Below are 7,829 nucleotides of genomic sequence, written 5' to 3' on the forward strand. Positions count from 1 at the left end.
TTGCAATTTTGCCATGCTTGTGTTCATCCTGATTCTGCTTTACATAGCACACATCCCTGGGAAATATTGTCATCATCACTCCCCACAGCATCCAGAAGAGCGCTCCACACACAGCAGGCACATGCTTCTGCAGAATCGTGCCGAATACCTACAAAAAGAGTAATATTTCAAGTCATTGACTTTCTGACGCATCGTAATGAAAGACATTAATTTTAAATATCCACACCTCCAATTCCCTCTGTTAATCCTTAATTACAATGCATTTATCAAAGTGTAATTCAATGACCTTGCTGGTATAGAGAGCAGGAAATGAGGCTGAAACAAATAAGGACTCTGTAGAGACAGAAAATGTTCTTGTCTGATAATTGAGGGAAGAAACAGCACTATTTTTCCAGGAACATAGGAGAGGATGATGAACAGAATAGTGACTCTGAGATAAGAGAAAAAGTTCAGGACAGAGGTAAGAAAAGATTTTCAGTTCCTCCTTCTTCAAAAGGAGGAGGAAGATGAAAAGAAGAGGAAGAGGAGGAGGAAAAGGAAAGGGAGGAGGAGGGGGAAGATCATTAGTATAAAACACTTTGTAATTATTTAAGAAAGGGAAGGAAAGAAGAGGCAATTTGATTAGGACATAGCAATTGAAACATTAAAGACATAAGCATTGCACAGTATAATGGCCTCATGTGATAGTCAGTGTTCTCTAAAGGAACAGAATTGATAGAATGAGGAGACTGATCAGACTGCCTTATTTGATATGATCTGGGTAGTCCAACAGTGACTGCCTCACACTGGAGAAGCCAAGAACCTGGTAGTTGCTTTGTCAACAAGGCTGAACATCTCATTAAAGCCTGGAGAGCTGCTGGTTTTCAATCTACTTTCAGCCAAAAGAAGCTGGTTCTAATATCAATGAAGGACTGCCATAGCAATAGGATAGATGAACTTGCTAACAAGAGCAAAGGCAAGCAGGAAAAAAAAGAGGTTTGCTTCTTCCCTGTCCTTTAGTGCGGACTGCCGCCAGAAGGTGCCGCCCACATTCAGGATGGATCTACTGCAAACAGTATGATGAAGAAAGGCCCTCACAATAGTGTCCAGCAACTTGAGATTTGGTTGATTCCAGATGCAGTCAAGTTGACAACCAAGATTAGTCATTATGGTAGTCCTGTGGTTAGATCCCTTGTGATTCTCAAACTTATGTGGATCTTTTGGATGCCCATAAGTGGCATGAGAGATTTGTGTGTAGACTTCCATGGCACACAGATGGGGAAAGTGTACAGTTTTGTTTTTTTTTTTAATCATGTTTTTGGTTAGCTCTGAAAGTTAGATCCGAAAAGGAAGTTAAGCAGACTTAATGTCTTCTCTTGTGCATTTCTCCTTTTGTTAGATTTTTTTAAAATTTTAACTCACTTTTGTTTTTTAATTTTATGTGCACAGGTGGTTTGCCTGCATGTGTATGTGTGAACACATGTGTGACTAGTGCTCACAGACACAAGGAGAAAGAGTTGGATCCCTTGAAATGAAGATACAAATAATTGTGAGCCACAGTGCAGGGGCTGGAAATCAAACCCAGGCCCTATGCAAGAACAGCCAGGCCTCTTAAACCCTGAGTCATCTCTTCAGCCCCTTTTATTTGTTTTTATTATTATAGGAAAGTAAGCATAAAATTAAACATTGGATTTTTATTAAATAACAACATATAAATTGTAATTAATTGTTGTAGACTCTATGCCATCCAGTTATGCCATTAGAAGCACTTTATTCTTCCGTGTTTTGGTACCTATTACATACCTTCTCAGTACCCTCTAGCCTCTCTGCCCTTTCCAACTTCTAGGACTTCCTAAAAAGAAGGACATTTGTTCTTCACTCTACTTTTATGCAGTCAGATTTTAAGTTCCATAATCCAGTGAGGAATGTGGTACTTGTCTTTCTGTGCCGTGTGTGTTCCAGTTAACATGATGTCCTCTGGTCCCACCCATGTCCAGCTACCATTCTAATAAAGTGCTGGGTTAGATGAATCATAGCTTTGATTCAGTGGCAATTCTTTGTAACTACGAAAAATAAAAGAATTCAAGATTACTCAATTTTATGTCCTATCTAAGTCTATTTCTGCCGTAGCCTTTTATATCTAGTCTGGCAGTATGTTTTGTATGTAATCTTTGCTTTCTTATTGTAGCATTTCAGTATCTTAGGATGAAGCAACATGAAACTGATGTGGCTATTGGTTTTTCACCTCTGTGACCTCTACTTACCCACCGTGTATTATGTAGCTCATCCTCTCTTAAGAGGCTCCTTTAGCTAATAACCCAGCATTGCTTCTTTGATGAATAAACAACCATCTTTCATCTGTGAGAGGATTTTCTTTCAGGATTTTGGCATAGCAGGATTGACATTAATAACATTTGAAGATGACATTTCTGTGAGACTTGACTTCATTGATGAGTAGGTATAGTCATTCTTGATATTGTTGCATTAGCGGCACATGAGGGGGCAGCTCTGACATTGTGAGACCAACCCTTGGAGGTTTATTTGAAGGGTTATTGCTTCATTTCCATTTCAGAAGAAAAAGGAGCTGGGGAATATCTCTGAATACATATTATTTTAATACCTTTTATAGCTTTTCACCATACTAAATTATTAAGAAAAGATAAATGGTAAGTTTTTGGTATCTCAGAGAAGCAAAAAAATAATGTGTATTTAATACAACTTAATTCTAGCCTCTAATTTCACATTTTCCCCAACAAAAAATTTCTCAGTTACCGAATGACAAATTTCAGACGACACACCAACTGGAGCTTCTAAGTAGATGTTTCAAATTAAAATAATGCGCGAAACTCAATCTGAGGTTTGTAAGTGATCAAAACAGCCTTAAACCTCTGAGGTCCTCCGCTCCTCAAGCTGTGGATGTTGAGGTGGACTTGATTTCTTCATGCTCCTTTAGGTGGAGAAGCATCCCCAACAAATCTATTGAAAGATCTTAGTGTCTCCCTACTACCCCCCACAGTGGCATGTCCAGAGAACCAAGAGGTGAAGAGATTGGCTCACCCCTTAGTTTGAAGGACAGAGTTTTTAGTGCTTTGAGTTTGCACTGTTCTTCTAAATTTGTGTGGTGAAAAATGTTTCATGGCCTGGAGGCTGGGTGTGGGATAAAGTTTGCTTTGGCTTCAATCTATTCAGGCAGGCCATCAAAAGAGAAAAAGTGACTGGGTTTTGCCTCAGATATCATTCAACAGGTTGGGAGAGCAGAGGTGGTCTAAATCCAGTCAAATGCCTGTCTGTCCACTAGGTTAGCAGAGCAAAGAAGTCCCAGGGATGGGACAAGCTCTCAAAACACCCACCACCCATGAGAGACTTAGCCTCAACATTTGCAAATTCCAGAAACTCAAATCTAGTCTAACAGTGACAAACTCAAATATAAATTGTCATACCTTTCCTGTCTTTCTTCCCTTGGTTCAAATTTGTATTATCCTGAAGCTGATGTTAATATGTTTGTACCTTAAATCAGGGCTAACTAAGGAGAGGTCAGGATGTACCTTTAAACTATTACTGATTATTATTGAGAACCAATACTTTTTAATTTTAATGATTTATGGTAAATAAGAGTGAAGTTTAAATCCATTAGGAGAAAATGGTAATTACAAGCATTTCTATTGAAGGAAGTACATCTTAAGTGTGAGAGACTTACCATAAGCCAACTGCATAAAAATCAGCATTTAGGGCACTCAGAAACAGTAATACTAGTAGGAAAAAGGGAAAATTAGAGGAAAGAGATCATGCAAGAAAATGAACCATAAAAAGGAACTCTCAGAGGCATTTTTAGAAACAGGAATTCATAGCAAGGAACTTTGTCTTGTAGAACAAGGTGTCTACAAATCTGACCAGGAGTGAGATCCAGAAAGCAACTCAGTGTTGAAATGATGATGATGATGATAAACAATAACAAATGTAACTACAACCCAAACACCCAGAACTTAAATAGATTCAGAATGAAATGTGAGTCTAAGACAAATAAGAGCTGTAGACTTTCAGAACTGTTCCCCCTCTAAAGCCAGAGTCAAGAAAATATTATTTTGTTCACATAATATACCTGAAAAAATATGACATGAGAAAGTAGTGTGTCAAAGGAGGATTTATGGAAGGTGTGTTTTCAAACGATCAGCAGAATCTCCAACCTTCTTAGTGAGTGGATCTTGAAATGGTTAGCTTCTCAGCCTCTGGGTGGCCTGAGCTGGATCCAGTGGCTGTTGAGCTGCCCTGTTCTGCTCCTGTTGGCAAAACTGAGTGGGAGAACCAACGCTTCTGAATCTACAGTGTCTTAAGGCCACATCGTCTCTGTGGGCTAAAAAAGTCTTTGGAGTGCTCATCATCTGAAAGTGAGCAGAAAATCGTGGAGCTCGAATTCAGTGGCAGAGAAAACCGTCCACCAAAACAGGATTTAAAGGAATAGGAGACAAGGGATTTTCAATCAAGTCTTCTGGGTTGTGGCTTAGTTAATGAAAAAGTATCACAAAGATCGGCTGTAAATCTCCCTTCTGTTCATCGCCTTCTACAAATCACTTATCCTTTACTAAACAGAGGCACATACTTTCTGTTGCTCAATTCTCGGTCCCTGCTACAGTCATTAGCAACTTTCCAGCACTCTGTTGCAGCCCAACTGAGGCTGACACACAGGCTTAACTTCAAAATTCTGTGGAGTTTTCCTCCACGTTTTTTTTTTACAGACTAGGGTTTGTACTCAATTTTTTCTCATTAAGAATTATATAAAAGAGGGGCTGGAGAGATGGCTCAGCGGTTAAGAGCGCTGACTGCTCTTCCAGAGGTCCTGAGTTCAATTCCCAGCAACCACATGGTGGCTCACAACCATCTGTAACGAGGTCTGGCACCCTCTTCTGTATACATAATAAATAAATAAATAAATCTTAAAAAATATATAAAAGAATTATATGTTGGGTGGTGGTGTTGAATGCCTTTAATTCCAGTGCTCAAGGATTGAAATGATTTCATATTAAAATTTCAAACCCCCAATTTACAGTATTTCTCAGGGTCACAACTGAATAGCATACAACAGAGGTTATTTACTATGTTACTTTGGCAGTTCTGAAAGATAAAGCAATTTGTATGCTGTAAGAGTCAGCACTGTAGTGATTCTCTCTCTCTCTCTTTTAAAAAAAATAAATTAGCAACCAACAGAAAACATTCAGTTCCTACTGAGCCCAAGGCCTGAGCCACATAAACCTTGTTAGGTCCACTTGTACAAGTATAACCCAAAGCATTATAGACAAATGGTGGGAATCAAATTTAGAGTGGGTAGGAAAAAACCAGAAAATTGGTAGAGGCAATCTACAAATTTGAGAACCAAGTCAAACAACTTAAATTTCAATTGGCTAATAAAATTAAGCAATGTATACAAGATTTCTTAATTATATTTGTCCATTTTATGTTTTAAATGTATCCGCACTAAAGTGTTAGTTAGATTAAATGCAACATGTCCAGTAATTGAACCTGAAACAGATAAAGGTCAGAGCAAGTAAAGTTTATTCCTATGGCTAGGATGTAGTGAATAGTGTTGTGCTTGTCTAGCAGACTCAAGAAACTGACTCCAAACAAACAAAAAGTTGGAAGTTTAATTGATGATATTGTACCCATACTATTTTTCAGAGATTCATTTATTTTTATTTTATGTGTGTGGGTGTTTTGCCTACATGTGTATCTGTGCACTACATGTGCTCAATATCCGAAGAGGCCAGAAGAGGGGGCTCAGGTCCTTTGGAATGACATGTGGTTGGTTGTAAGCTGTCATGTGGGTACTGGGAACTGAAGAGCAGCCAGTGCTCTCAACTGCTGAGTCATTTCTCCAGCTCCTTGTTCTTTGCTTTTTGAGACAGGGTCTCATTATATAGTTTGGGAAAGCCTTGAATTCATTATGTAGCCCAATCCTCCAGTGTTAGCTTCCCAAGTGCTGGGATTACAGGCATGCACCACTATATCCAGCCTGATGTTTTTTCCTTTTTGATGGTGACCTAATATATTCACATTTGGACATGCTAGGCAAATTTGGACTATCATTTCAATTTTTTTGTAAATTGTAGAACATTGCAAAATGGTAGTTCAAACTTAGTCAAAATCCATAGCTGTAGTGGTCTTAGAGGCAAACCTGCTGCTGTTGTTGAGCTAAACAGTCGTGGCATCAAGCTGCCTTCTAAATATCTACGTTTATACCCATAGGTAAATGCTACTCCCAGCCTTAATCAGAGAAGTCTCTCTTTGCAGTGAACTGCGGTGAGTGCAGACTCATGGCTGCTCAAGGTGCTGAGAAGAAGTGACTGCTGAATGCTCAGCTCCTGACAGAACATTTATCCCACCTGCTCTTCGGCTCAAGAATCATATCAGAAGAGGGGTAGAAAGAATGTAAGAGCTGGAAGATGGAGGAAGGACTATGAGATGCTGTCTTCTGGGCGTGGCAAAACCATTGCAAACATGACCTCAAAGCTGCTGTGACTGCTTGCAATGGGCCTATACAAGACTGGGTCTATTACTCAGTCACGAATCAGAAAGGGGGGCTTGCATGGCTCTATGCCTCCTTGAACTATTGAGACTACTGATGATGAATTCTGTCATTGTCTTCAATGTGTACCCATGTGTTATGTGATATTTTGATTGTGTTCTGACAAATAAAGCTTGCCTGGAGTGAGAGAGCAGAGCTAGCCATAAGCTGACCATAGAGGTTTGGAGGATTAAGGACAGACAGCATACAGGAAGTAGTAAAGCAGGGCGCGGGGAAGGGCTTGGCCCTTTTGGATGGAGGAATGGAAGAGGTAGAAAGCAACTGGAGGCTGCTCCTCTGCTTCTCTGATCTTTCAGGTTTTTACTCTGATATTTGACTCCTGATTTTTTTATTGATAAAGATTAATTAGATTAACACTTCACCCACAAAGAGTCTATCAGGCTCAATACATAGTTGCAAAGCCTTTGTCACAGACAATTCTGATTAAACTTAATGGGTCTCAAAGGATCATGAGGAGGAGGAGACATGATTGAGGGAAAGAGACTTGTAGAAAGGGGGGTAACTGGGGTGGAAAGCAGATAAGAGAGGGTAAAGGATTGCAGTAATCAGAATGCACTTTGTATATGTAAGACATTTTTAAAAGCTCAAAAGAAAATGTTTAAAATTCTGATTACAACAACTGCTTTGAAAGTGAGGGTATGTGCATGTTTGTGGAGGTCTTACAGCACCCAGAAGGGGATGTCAGACACCTGGAGCTGGTGTTACATGAGCCTGTGAGACAATTAACCTGCGTTCTAGGACCCAGCTTCCGGTCCTCTGGAAGAGAAGGAAGTGCTCTTACCCAATGAGTCACCTCTCTAGGCCCAGCTCATGTCGATTTTAACAGCATGTTCTTAGGTGACAGAGTTTATAGATTTCAAAGGTTCCTTCTGCCATCTTGTAATCAGAATCATAATAAAATATTCCATGATCTGACTATATTTTGTTCAAGGTATATACAAATATATTTTTTTCCTTTACAGCATCAATGATCCTTAGCATTTTAAATATCAACTTCTTATTTATATTTCATTATTGTTATCATTTTCTGGGTATGTTATGGGAAAGAGAATGAGCTTGCATTCAATAATCAAAAATAAACAGAAAATGCATGCATTAGGTTAAATATTCTGACATGATTCAAATGGTAGCTTTTTTTTTTTTTAGATTTAACAGGAAAAGTCTAATAGTAGCAAATGAATACTCTGATTAATGAAAGGTAAGTAAATATATGGAAACTAACATGTGATATTTGGGTTAATATACAGAGGTTAAAAAAAAAAAAAACCACCAA

This window comes from Peromyscus eremicus, chromosome 3 (assembly GCF_949786415.1).
Source record: "Peromyscus eremicus chromosome 3, PerEre_H2_v1, whole genome shotgun sequence".
Lineage (NCBI taxonomy): Eukaryota > Metazoa > Chordata > Mammalia > Rodentia > Cricetidae > Peromyscus > Peromyscus eremicus.